The sequence below is a fragment of the Narcine bancroftii genome, chromosome 5 (genome assembly GCF_036971445.1).
Source record: "Narcine bancroftii isolate sNarBan1 chromosome 5, sNarBan1.hap1, whole genome shotgun sequence".
NCBI lineage: Eukaryota > Metazoa > Chordata > Chondrichthyes > Torpediniformes > Narcinidae > Narcine > Narcine bancroftii.
The window spans coordinates 96906294-96925299 of NC_091473.1; positions in this window are offsets into that span (position 1 = coordinate 96906294).

Below are 19006 nucleotides of genomic sequence, written 5' to 3' on the forward strand. Positions count from 1 at the left end.
AAGCGCAATGGTGCCAGTCTGAACCAGATTCCTTCAACCTTGAGGTTTCTGATAAGAAAGGGGCCCACTAGTTAGTGCTATCTATTTTCAAGCTCTAATCTACATATTTTGCATTCCATCACCCTTCGCAGAGTGGTGCTAGTTTTCAGTCATTTTTCACATGATCTACCTGGTTCATTGTCTGAAGATGGCTTTCAAAATTGTTAAGGACCCCTACAACCCTACACATTGCACCTTCCAGTTACTTCTTTCGGGCAAGAGAAGGCCTTGGCACATAGGATTAAAGAGAACCACAATGCATTCTAGGCATATGTAAAGAACAGAAAGATGATGAAGGATAAAGAAGGCACATGTGCCTGGAGGTGGAGGAGGTTGGGAAGTCCTAAATGAATACTTCTGAATTCACAAGGGAAAAGGATCTGATTCAGATTGAGGTCAGAATAGAACAGGCTTGTGAGCTGGACAATGTTCAGATTAAGGAAGAGGAAGAGATGGATCTTCTAGAATCATAGAATGCTATAGCACAGAAAACAGGCCATTCAGCCCCTCTAGTCTGTGCCAACCATTATCTCCTTAGTCCACTGACCTGCTCCCATTTCATAACCCTCCAAGCCTCTCCCATCCATGTACCTATCCAATTTATTCTAAAACACACGATCAAGCCTGCATTAACTACATCAGATTGTAGATAATTCCACACTCCCACTACTTTCTGAGTGAAGAACTTCTCCCTAATGTTTCCCCTAAACCTTTAACCGTTCATCTTAAAACTATATCCTCTCGTATTTATCTCCCCCAATCTAAGTGGAAAAAGCCTACTTGCATCCACTCTGTCTATACCACTCAAAATCTTGTAAACCTCAATCAAATTTCCTCTCATTCTTCTTCGCTCAAAGTCATAACCTGTTTAACCTTCCCTTGTAATTCAACTCCTGAATAGCCGGCAACACCCTAATAAATCTTTTCTGCACTCTTTCAATCTTATTGATATCCTTAGCCAACCAGAACTGCATACAATATTCCAAATTGGCCTTACCAATGTTTTAAACAACTTCAACATATCATCCCCAACGGGGGCGTGGCAAGATGGCGTAGAGTCTAGATGTGCAATCTCGACCTCTCTGGCCAGACCTTTAAATACCCGTTTTTTAACCCATTGTTTTCAAGTTTAAACTTTTTAAATTTTAGTTTAAAGTAATAAGGAATTATTATGGCCACTAATGGTAAAAAGACTAAACCTCAAGTTCAAAAGAAGTTACATTTTCGAAGTGCTGAAGATTTGAGGCCTAGACGACTTGATATAGCCCCAGTCTCAATCTCTTCATTGTCTAAACCCCAAAGGTCGCCTGTGGGGGCTGAAAAAAAAATCTATTGCTCACCAAATGAAGGATGGCGCTGGAATTACCTGTTCTCTGGAAGAAGGTGCGTGTTCCCAAGAAATGGACCCCGATTTGGAAAGCCTTTCGATTTCAACGGAGGGAGCACGCAGGAAGACGACTCCATTGTTGGAAATGCATCAGGTAGCATTTCAATCTGAAGAAATCGTTTTTCTTCATGAATTGATGAAAAAACGAGATGCGGGGGGAGACCAGCAGCGACCCCCTGAGGAAGTTGGGGTGCTTTCGCTGGGAGTCCAGACCCGCAGTAAAACTTTTAAAATGCCTTTTGTTGAGTTGCAGCAGGAGCTGCAGTTACTTTGTTCTGCCACTATGTCAGAGAGAGCAGAGCTGAGCTTTACTGACTTACAGTGTATGCAATTTAATCCAATTGTTCAAGCTGTTATAAAACCTTTGTTGACATCTCAAACGAATGAAATGGTTCAAACAAATGCTAGTATAAGTTCAGAATTAAATATGGTTAAGACACTTGTGGATGCATCTTATGAAGAATTTTTTTTAAATTCAGGCTGCTTTTTTGGACTGTAAACAACAAGTGACTTCTAACACAGAAAAAGTGTTGAAAGTGGAAAAATCAGTCATAGAATTAGGAGAATGTGGGAAGGAGCTAGAAAGAAAAATAGATTATTTGGAGAATCAAAGCAGAAGGAATAATGTGAAAATTGTTGGTTTGCCAGAAGGTATAGAAGGACAAGATCCTCTTTGTTTCTTTAAAGACTGGATCCCACAAATATTAGGGCAAGAATTTTTCTCTGGGGGAATGACACTGGAAAGAGCCCATAGAGGTTTAAGAAGAACACCCTCAGCTGGTCAGCCACCGAGACCGGTAATAATTCGATGTTTGAGTTATATGGATAGAGAAGCAATACTTCGACTTGCAGTACAAAATGCAAGACAATGACAAACCCCATTATTGATTCAGAATAGCAGAGTATTTTTTTATCCTGATCTGAGTCAAGATGTCATTCAATGTCGATGTCAATTCTATCCAGTTAAAGAAGTTTTGTGGTGTAAAGATTATAAGTCTACTTTTCATTACCCTGCAATGTTGAAGGTGTTTTATGGAGACTATCAATTTCGATTTTTTTGAAATTGATTGTGAAGCAATGATTTTTACTGATTCATTGCCAGATATAAGAGGACAAAGACGTAGTCCACCATTATCTCCTAAAGAAAAATCTGGTTGCTCTGGAAACAGAAGAAATGGCAGAAATGGGAAAAACGGGAATGGAAAGAGTCTACCTCCTTCCGAAATGGGATCTTCGAGATTGGAATCTTCTGAATGAAAAGAAGAATTTTCTTATTCTATTTTTTCTTTTGTTATTATGATATTTTGATGTTACTGACTGTTTGGCTGGAGAGGGAGAGATTTGCACTAAGTTCTTTACTCGCCAATTTTTGTTTAGGGGATTACTACCTTTTGGTAGTTTTTTTGGGGGGTGGAATTTTCTTTTTTTTCCTTATTTTTTAATATTTATGTTTAGTTTTTAATTTGTGATTTTTTATTTGGAGGACCTATATACGTTGATTTGAGTTTCTATATAAAGATATTATTGCTATTTAGTAATAATAGTAGATATGTCAAAGTTGAGGTTTGATAATTTTAATGTTCGAGGATTAAATAGTCTGATTAAATGTAAGGGAGTCTTGGCGTATATTAAGAAAATGAAAATTGATATTGCCTTTTTACAAGAAACACATTTGAATGTGAAGGAAAGTGTGAAATTAAAAAGGGACTGGGTTGGGCATGTATATTCTTCTTCATTTAATTCTAGAGCTAAAGGTGTAGCAATTTTGATACATAAAAATTTATCTTTTGAATTACAATCAATGGAGGAAAAGGCAGGATGTATTCTTAAATTGAATTGTAAGATTTTTAGTGAATTTTGGACTTTACTTAATATTTATGCTCCAAATGCAGATGATGAAGTATTTATTTCAGATGCATTTTTATGTTTGGGTCAGGCTAATGATAATATTTTGGTTGGTGGTGATTTTAATTGTGTTTTGGAACCTTTATTAGATAAATCTCCGAAGAAAGTTTAAAAAATCCAAGATGGCAATTCAGGTCCAAGCAGTGATGAAAGATTTTAATTTAGTAGATATTTGGAGATGTCTTAATCCGATAGAGAAAGATTTTTCCTTTTATTCATCTAGACATGAATCGTTTTCAAGGATTGACTTTTTTAGTATCGGCACATTTACAAGGGAAAATACAACAAGCAGAATATAAAAGTAGGGTGATTTCAGATCATTCTTTGTTATATTTTACATATGAGACTTCTGAGAAAATTCAAATAGCTTATCGTTGGAGATTTAATACAATGTTGTTAAAAAAATATGGAATTTATTGATTTTTTGAAAAAACAAATTAATTTTTTTTGAAAGAAAATTCTAATTCTGTTCAAAGTAAGTTTGAATTATGGGATACTATGAAAGCCTATTTGAGAGGACAAATAATTAGTTATACTTCTAAAATAAAAAAGAATCAATTAAATCAGAGTCTTGAATTAGAGAAACAGATCGATGAGTTAGAAAAGGAATTTCAGAAAGATGCTACAGAAGAGCAGAAAATAGAATTATCTAGGCTGAAATTGAAATATAATACTTTGCAATCTTATCAATTTGAATGTGTGATTAATAGGACTAAATAATGGCATTACAAATGGGGAGAGAAAGCACATAAGGTATTGACATAGCAATTAAAGAAAGAACAGATATCGAGAACTATTAATGCTGTTAGACGAATTCTCTTATTATTTATAAACCTTGTGAGATTAATGATGAGTTTTATTCATTTTATAAAAAGTTATATACATCTGAAGGAAAACAGGAAACTGGATCGATTGATTTTTGTAAAAATTACAGTTGAATCTACCGATATTAGAGGATGGAGATATACAGGAGTTAGAAGAACCATTTACTGATTCGGAAATTAAAATGGCTATGCTGGAAATGCTGAAAGGTAAATTGCCTGGTAATGATGGATTTTCGGTTGAATTTTATAAATTTTTTTATGATGATTTATCTACAGTGTTTGGGGATGTATTACGTCAAGTTGGAGAACATTATGAATTACCTGAGTCTTGTTCTAGTGCTTTAATTACAGTAATCCCAAAAAAAGATAGAGAACCTTTGAAAGTATCTTCATATAGTCCAATTTCATTGTTAAATGTAGATTATAAAATAATAGCTAAAATATTAGCATATAAATTGGCTAATTTTTTACCAAATTGATTCATATTGATCAGACAGGTTTTATAAAGAATAGATATGCTTCAGATAACATTTTGCGTGTGTTAGATCATCCTATGGTGATATCCTTAGATGCAGAAAAAGTATTTGATAGAGTTGAATGGAATTTTTTTTGTTTAAAGGTTTGGAGAAATTTAAGTTTGGTCCTTGTTTGGATTAGGGCTCTATATAGTAAACTGGTAGCTGGAGTATTGACAGATGGTTTGATTTCAGAATCTTTTAAGTTAACTCGATCAACTCGTTAAGGTTGCCCTTTATCACCAGTATTGTTTGCGTTAGTGATTGAACCTTTAGCACAGTTGATAAGACAAAATACACAGATATAAGGTATGAAAGTTTTAGATAAGGAGTATAAAATTAATTTATTTGCTGATGATGTATTTGTGTATTTAATAAACCCAGCTCAGTCACTTTTGCATTTGAAGAAATGTTTAATACAATATGGATGTCTTTCTGGATATAAAGTTAATTGGGAAAAAAGTGAAATATTACTGGTAAGTGAAGGAGATTATTCAGTTTATAAGAATATTATTAATTTGAAATGGACTGATCGAATTAAATATCTGAGTATAATTTTGAATGTTAATTATCAATCTTTATATAAATTAAATTATGCTCCATTAATAAAAAAAATTAAAACTGATTTGATTAAATGGAAAGATTTACCTATTAATTTAATGGGAAGGATAAATACAATTAAGATGAATATCTTTCCGCGTATACAATATTTGTTTCAATCTATTCTGCATTTACTTGATAAAATTTTTTTTTGAGGTTTAAATAAAATGGTTAGGGAGTTTTTATGGAGGGGTAAATTTTCGAGAATAGCTTTGAATAAATTAACTTGGAAATATGAGTTAGGGGGACTATGTTTACCACATTTTCAAAATTATTATGAGGCAGCTCAACCTAAATTTATTAGTTCATTGATGGAGTTGGTACGGCCTCCTAGTTGGGCTAAAATTGAGGTGGCAAGTATTTCTGAATTTGAAATACATCAATTTTTGTTTAGATGGAATATAAATTTGTTACAACAATATAATGTGCCTATACTAAAACATTTAATGAAGTTATGGATAAATAAAAATAAAATGATAGGCTCTTGGGGTAAATTATTGGCTTTGACTCCATTGTATAATTATAAACTTATTTCTTTTTCAATACATAATCAAAGTTTATTGCATTGGAGATTTAAAAGTGTGAAAAATTTGGGAGATTGTTTTAAAAAGGGTAAGTTTTTGTCTTTTAATCAGATGAGTGATGATTTTGGTATTGATAAGAATTCTTTATTTCTTTATTATCAAATTCGATCTTTGGTAAAATGTATATTTGGTAGAGATATGATTTTACCTCAAATGACTAAATTTGAGACTTTTCTTATGAAGGTACCAGAGAAGGGTTATATTTCATTTATGTATCAAATATTGCAGGATGGTATGGATAAAAAGGGTTGGGATAGATCTAAAATTAAATGGGAAGCGGATATTGGTTTTATTTTTTCTGAAGATGATTGGTTAGATATCTGTTATGATAGTGTAACTAGATTGATAAATGCACATTATGCAATGATTAATTACAATTTTTTACATCAATTATTTCTGACACCTGAAAAATTTAAAAAAAAAATGGTTTTAATGAATCAGATTTGTGTTTTAGATGTGGTGATACGGTTGGAACTTTTTCATGCTGTTTGGTCATGTATACATATACAATCTTTTGGAAGAAATTCAATCATTTTTAGAATATCTGTACAAGATTAAAATAGTTTTAGATCCAACAGTATTTTTATTGGGTAGTTTGCAACCTCTGAAAGGCTTGGGATTAGATAAATTCCATCTTGCTTTTGTATATTTAGCTTTATCTGTAGCGGAAAAAATGCATTGCTAGTACGTGGAAAGATACAAATATGATTGATATTAATAGATGGCATAATGAGATGAAATATTGTTTAATAATGGAAAAAATACGTATGTTTTGCATGATAATTATAATTTTTTTATTAATAAGTGGCTGTTATACTCAGAATATTTACATTTCAATTTATATTGATTAGATTTTATTATGTATATTTAACTCTTTTTTTAATATTCTTTCTTTTTTCTTTTTTTAGGCTCTCCTTAAGAGAGTTGGATGAAGGGGGGGTGTTTCTTTTCTTTTCTTTTTTATATTTATATACATAAACGTTCATGTTCATGTTTAATTGCTATATATGTCAGATATTTGTTTTTTGAACGAATAAATAAAGTTTAAAAAAAACATATTATCCCAACTCCTATACTCAATAATTTGATTTATAAAGGCTAAGATACTAAAAGCTTTCTTTACAATCCTGTCCACCTGCAATGCCATTTATAGGAATAATTTATTTGTAGTCCCAGATCTCTCTGCTTCTCCTCACTCCTCAGTGCCCTATCATTAACTGTACATCTCCTACTTTGGTTTTCTCTTCCAAAATGCAGCACCTCACACTTGTCTGCATTAAACATCATCTGCCATTTTTGGTCCATTCTCATAGCTGGTCCAGATCCCTCTGCAACCTTTGAAAATATTTCTCGCTGTCCACAACACCTCCTATCTTTGTGTCATCAGCCAACTTGGTGATCCAATTCATCACGTTATCATCCAGATCAGAGATATATTCAACAAACTACAATGGCCCCAACATGAATCCCTGAGGCACATCACTACTCACAGGCCATTCATCTGAGAAGCAACCACCCACTACTACCCTCTGTCTTCTTCCACACAGCCAATTTTGAATCCAATTTACAACCTCTCCTTGAAGGCCCAGTGTCTGAACCTTCTGAACTAACCTCCAACATGGCCTGTTTCCGCTCCGTAAATGGTTATATGGTTATATGTGGGACCTTGTCAAGGCTTTACTAAAGTCTATGCAGACAACATCCACAGCACTTCCCTCATCTATTTTCCTTGTAACCTACTCGAAAAACTCTACAAGATTCATTAAACATGACCTATCACACACAAAGCCACACTGACTGTCCTTAATCAGCCCATGACTGTCCAAATACCTATATATTCTGTCTCTCAGAACTCACTCTAACATTTTACTCACCAGTGACATCAGGTTCACAGGCCTATAATTACTTGATTTTTTTTTTTGAGCCCTTTTTAAACAATGGGACAACATAAGCTACCCTCCAATCCTCTGGCACCTCACCTGTGGCCAAGGACATTTTGAATATGTCATCTGAGGCCCCTGAAATTTCAACACTAGTCTCCCACAAAGTCCGAGGGCATATCATATCCAGGTCCGGTGATTTACTACCTTTATTCACTGTAAGGGAGCAAGCACCTCTTCCTCCTTAATCTTAAACTGTTCCATGACTCTTGTTTGTTTCTATTTTTTCCTTATGCACAATGCCTGTTTACTGAGTAAATACTGATGCCAAAATTAAGATCTCCCCCACTGATCCTTTAGGGGAACAATTTTGTCCCTTACTCTCCTTTTACTCTGGATATACTTATAGAACCCCTTCAGGTTTACCTTCATATTATCTGCCAGAGCAATCTTATGTCTTTTTTTTTTGCCTTCCTGATTTCTTTCTTGACTATTTTCTTGCCTTTTTTTGTTCTCTTCAAGTACCTCATTAGCTCCTTGTTGCCTATACTAACTATAAATCTAGCTCTTTTTCTTAACCAGATCCACAATATCCCTTGAAAATCAGGATTCCCCATGCCTGGTAACTTTGCCTTTGTGATCCTAACAAGAACATGCAAATTCTGCCCTCTCAAGATTTCTCACTTGAAGGCCATCCACTTACCTATCACCCTCTTGCCATAAAGCAACATATCCCAGTCCATTTTTCCTAGATACTTTCTTATTTCTACAAACAAATGGCTTCCTCCAGTTTAGAATCCCAATATGAGGACCAGACTTATCCTTTTCCATAAATAACTTGAGGCCAATGATAGTCATTGGTCCCAAAATGTTCACATACATTTGTCACCTGACCTGTCTTGTTCCCTAATAGTAGATCAAGTTCTGCATCCTCTCTCATTGGTACCTCTTTGTGTTGATTTAGAAAACTTTCCTGCACACATTTCACAAACTCCAAGCTGTCCAGCCTTTTTACAGTATAGAAGTCCTAGTCAATATTTGGGAAGTTAAAATCTCCCACTCTTACATCAGTCTGCTATCTCTACAGATTTGCTCCTCCAATTCTCTCTATTGGGAGGTCTATAATACAACCCTATTAATGTGCTCACACCTTTCCTGTTCCTCAACTCCACCATATGGCTTCTGTAGACAAGGCTTCCTGGCTGTCCTGACTTGGCACAGCTGAGATGTTTTCCATCACTAGCAATGCCACTCCTCTCCATTTCATCCCTCCTCTTCTATCTTGTCTGAAGCCACTGAACCCCAGAGCATTAATATGTCAGTCCTGCCCAAATATACAAAGATATATAAAAAATATTAAGATTGAAAAGTGCCCGGGGCTAGACACAATACACCCCAGGTTACCGTGAGAAGTGAGGGAAGAGATTTCTGGGCAGTGGCTATAATCTTTGTCCTCTTTGGCCACACTGGAAGTTTTGGAGGATTGGAGAATGGCAAATGTGGTCCCCTTGTTTCAAAAAGGAAATAGGGAGAATCCTGGGAATTATAGACTGTTGAGTCGTAGGTCAGTGGTGAGCAAGTTATTGGAGAAGGTTCTTAAGTATAGGATCTGTGAACATTTGGCAAAGAACAGTCTATTCAAGGAAAGTCAGAATGACTTTGTGAAGGGAAGATCATGCCTCACTAGTCTAATTGAGTTTTTTTTTAAGGAGGTTACAAAGGAAATTGGAGGGTGGCACAGTAGATGTGGTTTATATGGAAGACATTTGACAAGGCTCAGAATGTCATGAGGCATGGAATCCATGGAACCTTGGCTGTGTGGATAAAAGAAAAAATCAGCTTGCATGTCGAAAGCAGAGAGTAGTAGTGGAAGGCAAGTATTCTACCTGGAGGTTACTGACTAGTGGAGTGCCGCGTGGATGTGTTCTGGGGCCACTTTTCTTTGTGATCTTAATAAATGGCCTGGATGAAGAGGCAGAAGGATCAAAAGTAAAAAAAAAACATGGAAGTTATCCAGTGCAAAATGTAGACCTTTTTTAATAGAAATGGAAGTATAGGGATTATTAAAAACAAGTAAATATTAACTATAATAATGTTGCAAAATAAGAAGAACCCAAATTATGGAGTTGGTATTGTTCTTACATATTTCGTAACTGAATTTGAAATTGGAGGAATAGGTCAAAAATAAGGTTGGACAGTCTCAGGGATAAATTTCACTGAAATTATAGCCTTAGAAGAACTCGGAATCACATATCAGCAATCAATGTATAATTCAATACACATTGATGATTTCTGCACTGAAATTACAATACAGGATCATAATAACTGCAAAATATTAAAGACTAAGGTCCACACTGTATGTACATTGTCTGCCTTCATGATAATCATTTAATACAAAATGGTTGAAATGTTGAATAATCATTAGTATTCAATCATTCACAATTAATCTACCAGAGATCCAGACATAAGACATAAATGGAACTGTGGTAAGATATATGGATCGAAGTCAGCAGTTCCTGCCAAAAGTGCTAGAGTTATCATGTCCTGTCTCAAATTACTCCTACACTGAATCTCTAAGTGTTAATTCAGAGAGAAATATTTGACAAATCTATATAAAGTGCATTTAAATGAATCAATACCATCTCGTTCCTGTCTCTCCCGAGATTGACCCATTTGCTCTCTGAATTGAATTTACCCCTTCAACCTCCCACATACTTTCAATTGTCCATCATGCACTCATTTAAACATTCAAAACAAGAGGAGATTACCTATCTGCATTATTTATATTATCTACACTACGTAATTGAGATTTGCAGGATAATCTAAAGGACATGCTCAAAATTCCTACTCTTCAGCTCTTGTACTTAATATTAAAATCGTCAAACATGTAATGTTTATTATGTTATTAATGTTAGTTTTTAAAAAAAACCTGTGCCTCCATATTACCTTTCTCGAGAGAACATCCCAATTTACATTCAGAATTCTCATTATTTAATCTCTTTACTTAAAGTTTAATATTACTTACCCAGACTAAATTTCAGCTAATTTAGATGTCTCATTAAACATAAATGTGAATAAGAGTAAAACTGATTTTTTTTTGTGTACACAGCAAAAGTATTCACCAAATGCTCTCCAATTAATTTATACCATTTAATATTCATGCATTTTTCATTGGGAAGCTCAAAAAGGTCTCCCTCAATGGAAGAAGTGGCGTTGAGTTCACCTTTTGAATAAGCAATTGATAAAGAGGCACTAAACTGAAAAAGGTACAAAACAATCTGACGTGTATGCTGCACATTGAAAAGATAAGCTGTGGATTGGTTACTCCAATTCATAACCAATACATCAACTCAAAACTTTGCAGATGCATTACATCTGGCCAGAAAAGAGAGGACACAATTAATAAACCGACAAAAGAAGGCAGTTCCGTTAGCATTACCATCCTCCTTGACTGTAGCCAGCATGTAAGTATAATTAATACCTCCACAACACCAGTTTCTGCCCAACAATGTGGAAAATTACTCATGTATAGCCTGTTCACAATCTATTGGGTATATTTGCTCTGGCCAATTACTATTCCATCTACTTACATTAAATCATTGGTAAAGTAATTGAAAGAAACATTGACTCTGCTAACAGCTGGCACTTACAGATGTTCTGCTTGGATTTCACCAGGACTACAGTACAACCTAGGTTCCTGCATAAACACAAGGGCTTCGTTCTTACAACGGTAATGATGGCTGTTTGCTGACAATACTTCATGAAATTGACAACAGCTTTCGGGATTTCGTTGCATGCATAGTTTAATAAGAAAATCACAAAATTGCTGTTGGTTATTCATCATTCCTGCATGTTGTCTTCTTCACCACAATCAACCTTGATCATTTGAACTGAAATTAAACATGTTTTTTTTATATAAATGAGTTCTGCTGCAAAATCCCTTGAAAATCTTGCATGAGATCCAAATGGATTTTTACTGGGGCTTAGCAAGCAGTCTAGTCCTAACAAATTAATTTATGTACAATAACTATTACTCCCTCACAAATATTTCCATCAGTAAGATAATAAATAAAACAAATTTAAAATATTTATGTTATTTCCATAATCACATTCCATTCGCCATACCTATCTTGGCTGCACCATTTCATCTGATGCAAGGATCGACAAAGAGATAGACAACAGACTCGCCAAGGCAAATAGCGCCTTTCGAAGACTACACAAAAGAGTCTGGAAAAACAATCACCTGAAGAAACACACAAAGATCAGCGTGTACAGAGTCGTTGTCATACCTACGCTCCTGTTCGGCTCCGAATCATGGGTCCTCTACTGGCATCACCTATGGCTCCTAGAATGCTTCCATCAGCGCTGTCTCTGCTCCATCCTCAACATTCATTGGAATGACTTCATCACCAACATCGAAGTACTCGAGTTGGCAGAGTCCGCAAGCATCAAATCCACGCTGCTAAAGACCCAACAGCACAGTTGGGTTACGTCTCTAGAATGGAGGACCATCGCCTTCCCAAGATCGTGTTATATGGCGAGTTCTCCATTGGCCATCGAGATAGAGGTGCACCATAGAAGAGGTACAAGACAAGGACTGCTTAAAGAAATCTCTTGGTGCCTGCCACATTGACCACCGCCAGTGGGCTGATATCGCCTCCAACCGTGCATCTTGGCGCCTCACAGTTTGGCGGGCAGCAACCTCCTTTGAAGAAGACCACAGAGCCCACCTCACTGACAAAAGACAAAGGAGGAAAACTCAACACCCAACCCCAACTAACCAATTTTCCCTTGCAACCGCTGCAACCGTGCCTGCCTGTCCCGCATTGGACTTGTCAGTCACCAATGAGCCTGCAGCAGACGTGGACATACCCCTCCATCATCTTCGTCCGCGAAGCCAAGCCAAAGAAAAAAGAAAAGGATTATATTAATATAAATTCTTCCCTTATAGAGAAAATATTTTATGATTTCAAATGCAAATTTACAAAATGATTCATCAGGAATATGAAAAAAATTATATTAAATTCAAAGAACAGAGGAACACTTAACCACTGCACAATTTTATATAATATTATGGCCTTCTTTAATTAGCAGAAGTTTTACAAAGAAAATTATTTGTGCAGCTATTAAAATATTTTATATTATTTGATGGGTTGGTCCATATATGTCCTTAACCTCTGTCTTCTAAGTGTAATTATATATTATCATTTTATACAGCATGTTTCCGATTATCCGAAGTGATCGGGACTGGACGTTTATCAGTTTAAATGGCGGAACGCTGATATCAACTGTCACCAATCCCAACACCTCCCCACCGCCGTCACTGATCCTGCTCGGATCCCCGACACCTCCCCACGGCCATTGCGGAACCTGCCCGGGAAACTCCAGCCCTGGCCCCGGCCGCTGACTCACCAGAGCTCCCGACGACCAGCCCGGCGACACAAACATTGGCCCCAGCCGCCCACTCACCGGAGCTCCCTACGACAAGGCCGGCAACACGAACATTGGCCCCAGCTGCCCTCCAGGGAGCCCGAGGTCCCCGCTCTGATCCCAGGCCAGTAGCAACAGTATCAGCACTTAAAACAACAGCAAAGAACAAGGGGAGGTTCTTCAAGCATGAAATAACGTTTAATTCTTACCTTGAGTACATGAGAGCCCCGTTAGGTTATACTGACTGCCCACTTGAGCTTGGCAGCGAAAAAAAATAAACTTTTTTTCCAACTTGTGAAGTGACGTCGCTGCCGAAAATGTTTGTGGAAAACTGGTAATTTCGGTAAAAGGTCTGTTGGATAATTGGAAAGGTACTGTATCAATTATTTGATAGCTCCTCATGGCACACTGAAATTAAATTATGATATACTTAAACATTTAATGACCATTTGTAATGGATAACAAGGAAAGAGAAGGGAAAGTATTGTTTTGGGATGATTGAGGTCTGACACCTACCTGCAGTTTCTATGAGTTATGGGTCCATCATGGTTATGAAAGACATGTTAATTTATCAAAACTATTGAGATTACTTCTATGCAACCTATAAGTTTCCAGAATTATGGTGGGAAGAAGTTGACCATTGAATTTAATTTAATAATATTGAATATGCATCTTCCATTTAGTCAAATAATTTTTCTGATTTTAAACGTAAAATTTTCCATCTGAAGAGGCAGTATATGCTGAATATGAAAATGAAATTATGGTAAATCACCTTTAAATTAGGGTTTGAAAAGATGAACTATAATGTTATTCATTTTAACAAGACCAATTCCTTCTCTTCTAAGAATGCTTCCTTGGATTCCTTTGAAGTACATTGGATGTATCATAGCTAAGATCAGGTCCCTTCTGTTTATTGGAAGATAGTCATTCAAAATATCTTTTCTGAATTTTAGATGTAATAGACCTTATAAGAGTTACAATCACCAGTGTTTCTGATTACCTGTCAAATAATGAGCAAATAAAAATGTGCTTATGTGAAGGAAATACAGTAGTTTTTCAAGGTATGAAAACCTTCTGTTTATATAGTGTACAGATAATAAATGGTTCCTGCCTGATTATACACAAAACATTGAAGATTATCTCTTTAATCAAAGCACAAGAATTATTTATTACTAAAAATATTTTGGTTATTTTCTTTCTATTCCTAATTTGGCCTGGAAATGATAGCTCCTGGTAAATCACAATTCCAGAGATGCCGGCAGAAAACCAGTTTATATGTGTGAACCCATAAAATTAGATCTTGAAGATGTGCAAGGGCATTTACACTTCTCTATTTATTTGCAGGATGTGGGCATAACCATCTTTTATTGCCGATACTTTTATTCCCTTGGGGCTGGCTGTCATACTAATCTATTTCACCACATTGGTATGTGTCTGGAATCACATTAGTCAAACTTAGTAATCCAAGTAGAATTTCTTTTCCAAAGATCATTGATAAACCACATTGGTTTTCACGTTATTTAGGAACTTATGAAAAATCTTAGAAAGAATGACATTTTCAGTAACAGTTTAACAGATGGCTGGTGTTGTGTTCAAGAATAAGTTCAATGGGTTGAAAGAGAATCAAGGCTGGACCTGTGTTATCAACAAATAGTGAGCTTTATTAATGCACAGGGGAATTCACCAAAGAGCATACGCTTACACAGATCAAACTGGAATAATACACAAATGAATAAATCACCACTAAACATTCTCAACTCCTAATTGGGAACACAATGGTTAAACACACAGTCCCATCAAATCTCTGTATCTCTAGGAGGCACAGCGCACTAACCAACAGTAAATTAATTATAACTAACAAGTATATCAAAGGACCCTGGTCTCCAGCATTGCCCATGGCTCTGGATCCAGAATGGGCCCATTGCATTCGGCCCTCTGGAGCTACCCATGGCCTGTGGCCTGGAGTTCATTGGTGGTCTCCATGCAGCAACAGCAAACAGAGAGAGAGAGAGAGCAGAGGCTGCACATGATTGTCTTTTTCAATGCAAGGCCTGTCTGTGTGACCTGTGATAACCAATTGTTTGTCAGCCTTACCTGTGGGCAGATCTAATCTTTAACTGGCAGCTGAGGGACTTCCGACTAGGCTCATGACTTTCCACAATCTCACCAGATTCCAGTCAGACAGGCCATATTATCCTCACAATCCACACTTGCACCAAGTTCCAGATGGAGAGGCCACATGACCCTCCACAATCCACACTACAGCAGATAAGTGGAAAGCATATTTTCCAGATGAGAAGCTCTTGACCATTGAAAGCTTATGGAAATCTTAACTCACATTTTTAATTGGAGATACTGAAAGAGGTACTCAAAGAAAAGGAGCAAGACATCAGAAGGAGGCAGCTTGTTAAATTAGCGAGCCCTTAAATGATCTTTTTTTTCCTTGAGGTTAAGCAAGGCATGAAAAATTGTGGTGTATTCATGGGAGGAAGCTGCAGAATGTGTTTAGCTTTATTGTGGCCACGGTTCTCTTTCCACTTTTGCGCTCTTTTTGTTAAATGTTTTATGTCTGTTCTTGCTCACTGCATCCACGTCTTCCCCTCTAAGATTTTTAGAGGTAGCAATGTAATCCTTTCACTTCAAACTACAGAGCCTGCTGAAAATAATTCATTGGCCTGACAAAAGCAGGAGATATAGTACAACAAGGCACTCCTAATTTCCCTGGGCAAAGCACAACATATGGTTCAAAACATTTTTGCGTAAATCACTTCTTTGCACAATGATTAAAGACTTCACTAACTTATGATATTAAAAGATCTATATTGCCATCACCAACAACAGCAATTATCTCCTCTAACACCCCTTCTCCATTTTATTATGATAATATCAGCAGATATATTCTATTTGAGAGAAACCTAGTTGAAATGCGATTACTCAATTTCACATGGAACTCCCTGAAGTGGCACGTTTCTCTTTGCTATAGCTGCTTTGATATCACCTCCAGCACTGGAAATGTCCCCATGGCTGAATTAGTGTAAGTTAGGATATGTTGCTGGGTGATTCATGGAGCTGGAGAACTGATGGAGCACATTTCTAAGCAGTTCTCAGATTGATCTTCGAGAATGTGCAATAACTGATAGCTGTGATTTTGCCATTTCCAATGTTATTTCTAACATATTATGGGGTACATTTTCAGTTGACAGGGATCAGAGAAACATTTTGTCACTTCATTAGGACTGGTGTCAGCTCCCAAAAGCAAAAAGTGGTTTAACCCAACTCTGCAGCAGCACAGATCAGCGTTGGCAACAAGGAGGGGCTAATTCATGGGAATCACCCCCCCCCAACCAAGGTCTTGTGCCCATCTCCAACCATGCAATGGTGATACCCCCACTCGCAGGCCAAGCCTTTAGCACAAAACGTTTTTCATTAAAATATATTTTTAATATTAAAATGTACTTGTACTCCAAATGAATTAAAATGAAATACAAAGAGAAATAGGAAAGGGAAAATACTTACGCTCGTGGTATCAGAAGGGAAGTTGTGTTGTAATGCTTGTAACGTGCATGCATGTGACATAATACTGCGGCACCATATTTAACAGGGGCAGTGGGAGTGCGACAACGGCAGCATGCAGAGGCAGGGAGGTAACCCCCTCCCCCCACCCTGAGCAAGTTTTAAAGCAGAAGACAGTGCATCCATGCGATTACCCAATGTGATGATAGTGATCATGTTTGCATTGCTACTAGCAATGTCTTGAGGATCATAGTTCCTGTTTGATTATACTTGTCTGCCAGCAGGGGGCTCACACAGATGGAGAGACTGCAGTATGAGAGATCTGTAATGGAGATTGGTAGGCCTTATGCTTGCTGCTTACAACAACTTTAAAGTAAAGAATATTTTCCTCTATCCATATGTCTTAAGAACTCACACATACGAATACAAGATGAAACATGGAATCAGAAGTGGGATAAATGAAATTAAAAGGAAATACATTAAAAAGAAAAATCTGAAGTTAGCAACTGATCAGTGAAAGTAGCTCTCCACAAATTAACAAGAAAAAAAGAAGCTAACAAAGTGAAAAATTGAAGGACTACACCCACCAGTAAAACTTCATTTGACAGGTAATGTGGCTGGGAATTGGGACATATTCAAACATAATTTTGGGTTGTATTTAGCAGGAGTCTGAGCTGATGGGAAAAGTGATAAAGTGAAAGTGTCAGTTTTCTTACATGTCATGGGTGATGAAGCCCTGGAGGTGTATAATAACTTCATATTTGCTGCTGAAGGAGACAAAGTGAAATTGGAAAAAATAATGGAATAGTTTGAGGCATAATGCATACCTAAACAGATTTTTCACGTGTATAGACAATGGAAGAAAGTATTGATCAGTACGTGACTGAATTGAGATACAGAAGCAAAATGTGTGAATTTGGTGGACTGACCAACTCATTGATAAAAGACAGACTTGTGTGTGGTATTCCAGATAATAGTCTAAGGGAAGGTCTGCTATGAAAGCAAAACCTAGACCTGGAAAAAGCCATCGCACTCTGTAGGGCTACATAAACTGTAAAAGTGCAGGAAAAAGAGCTGTTCAGTGAAACTAGCTGCAATCTGGATGCAGTGAGCAAGAACAGACATAAAACATTTAACAAAAAGAATGCAAAAGTGGAAAGAGAACCGTGGCCAGCAAAAAAAAATGAAAGGAATAATCAAAAGCCATGTCGTCGATGTGGTACACAACACCTACCAAAAAGTGTCCAGCATATGGTAAAATATGCTATATGTGCAACAAAAGCAACCATTATGCCTGTTGCTGTAGGAACTGAGTGCAACAAAGGAAGGTTCATGTAGTAGATGAAAGGGAGAGAAAGGAATTCTATGTAGACATTGTGACAGAAAACCAGAAAGAAAACAGACACTGGATGCTGAAATTAAAAGTGAATGACATATCTATTTCAATTAAATTGGATACTGGAGTACAAATTAATGTAATATCAAAGACTGATTTTAAGACAATTAGACCCAGGCAAAAGTGAAGGTGACAGGATATTCAGGTACTGATATACTGTTGAAAGAGAATGCATGGTCAAGTGAAACACAAGGACAAAGAACACATGCTGGTATTCATTTTGGTACCAAAAGATGTACAGGCCACACTAAGTGAGAAACTGAACCTGGTTAAAAAAAAGAGATCTGGTGGTGGAAAGTGAAGAAGAGATAGTCTGTGATGAACTCATGAAAGAATACAATGACTTATTTCAGGGTATTGGCTGCTTTCCAGGAGAACAGATGATCAGAGTGGATAAACATGTGCCACTGATAATACATCCATGCAGAAAAGTTCCATTTACACTTCAAAAGCAACTAAAGGCAGAGTTGGATTGGATGGAAAGCCTGAACATGATTCAGAAGATAGATGAGCCAACGGTGTGGGTGAGTTCACTCTTCGTTGTGGAAAAAAAGGATGGAAAGCTTAGAATTTGCCTGAATCCAAGATATCTAAACAGAGCAATAAAGAGAGAACACTAAGCTTCTGACGCGTGAAGAAATCATGTCACAGTTTGCAAGTGCAAAGTTTTTCAGCAAGTTAGATGCATCATCAGGATTTTGGCTGTTGAAATTGGATGGAGCAAGTTCAAGACTTTGCATGTTCAATAGTCCATTTTGCAGATACAGATTCCTAAGGTTACCATTCGGAATTGCCTTAGCTCCTGAAGTGTATCACAATACTATCCATATGGTCTAGGAGCACCTGGATGGAGTTGATACCTCAGTGGATGACATCATATTATGGGGAACCATGAGAATCGAGAATGATGAAAGACTAAGGAAAGTGCTGGAA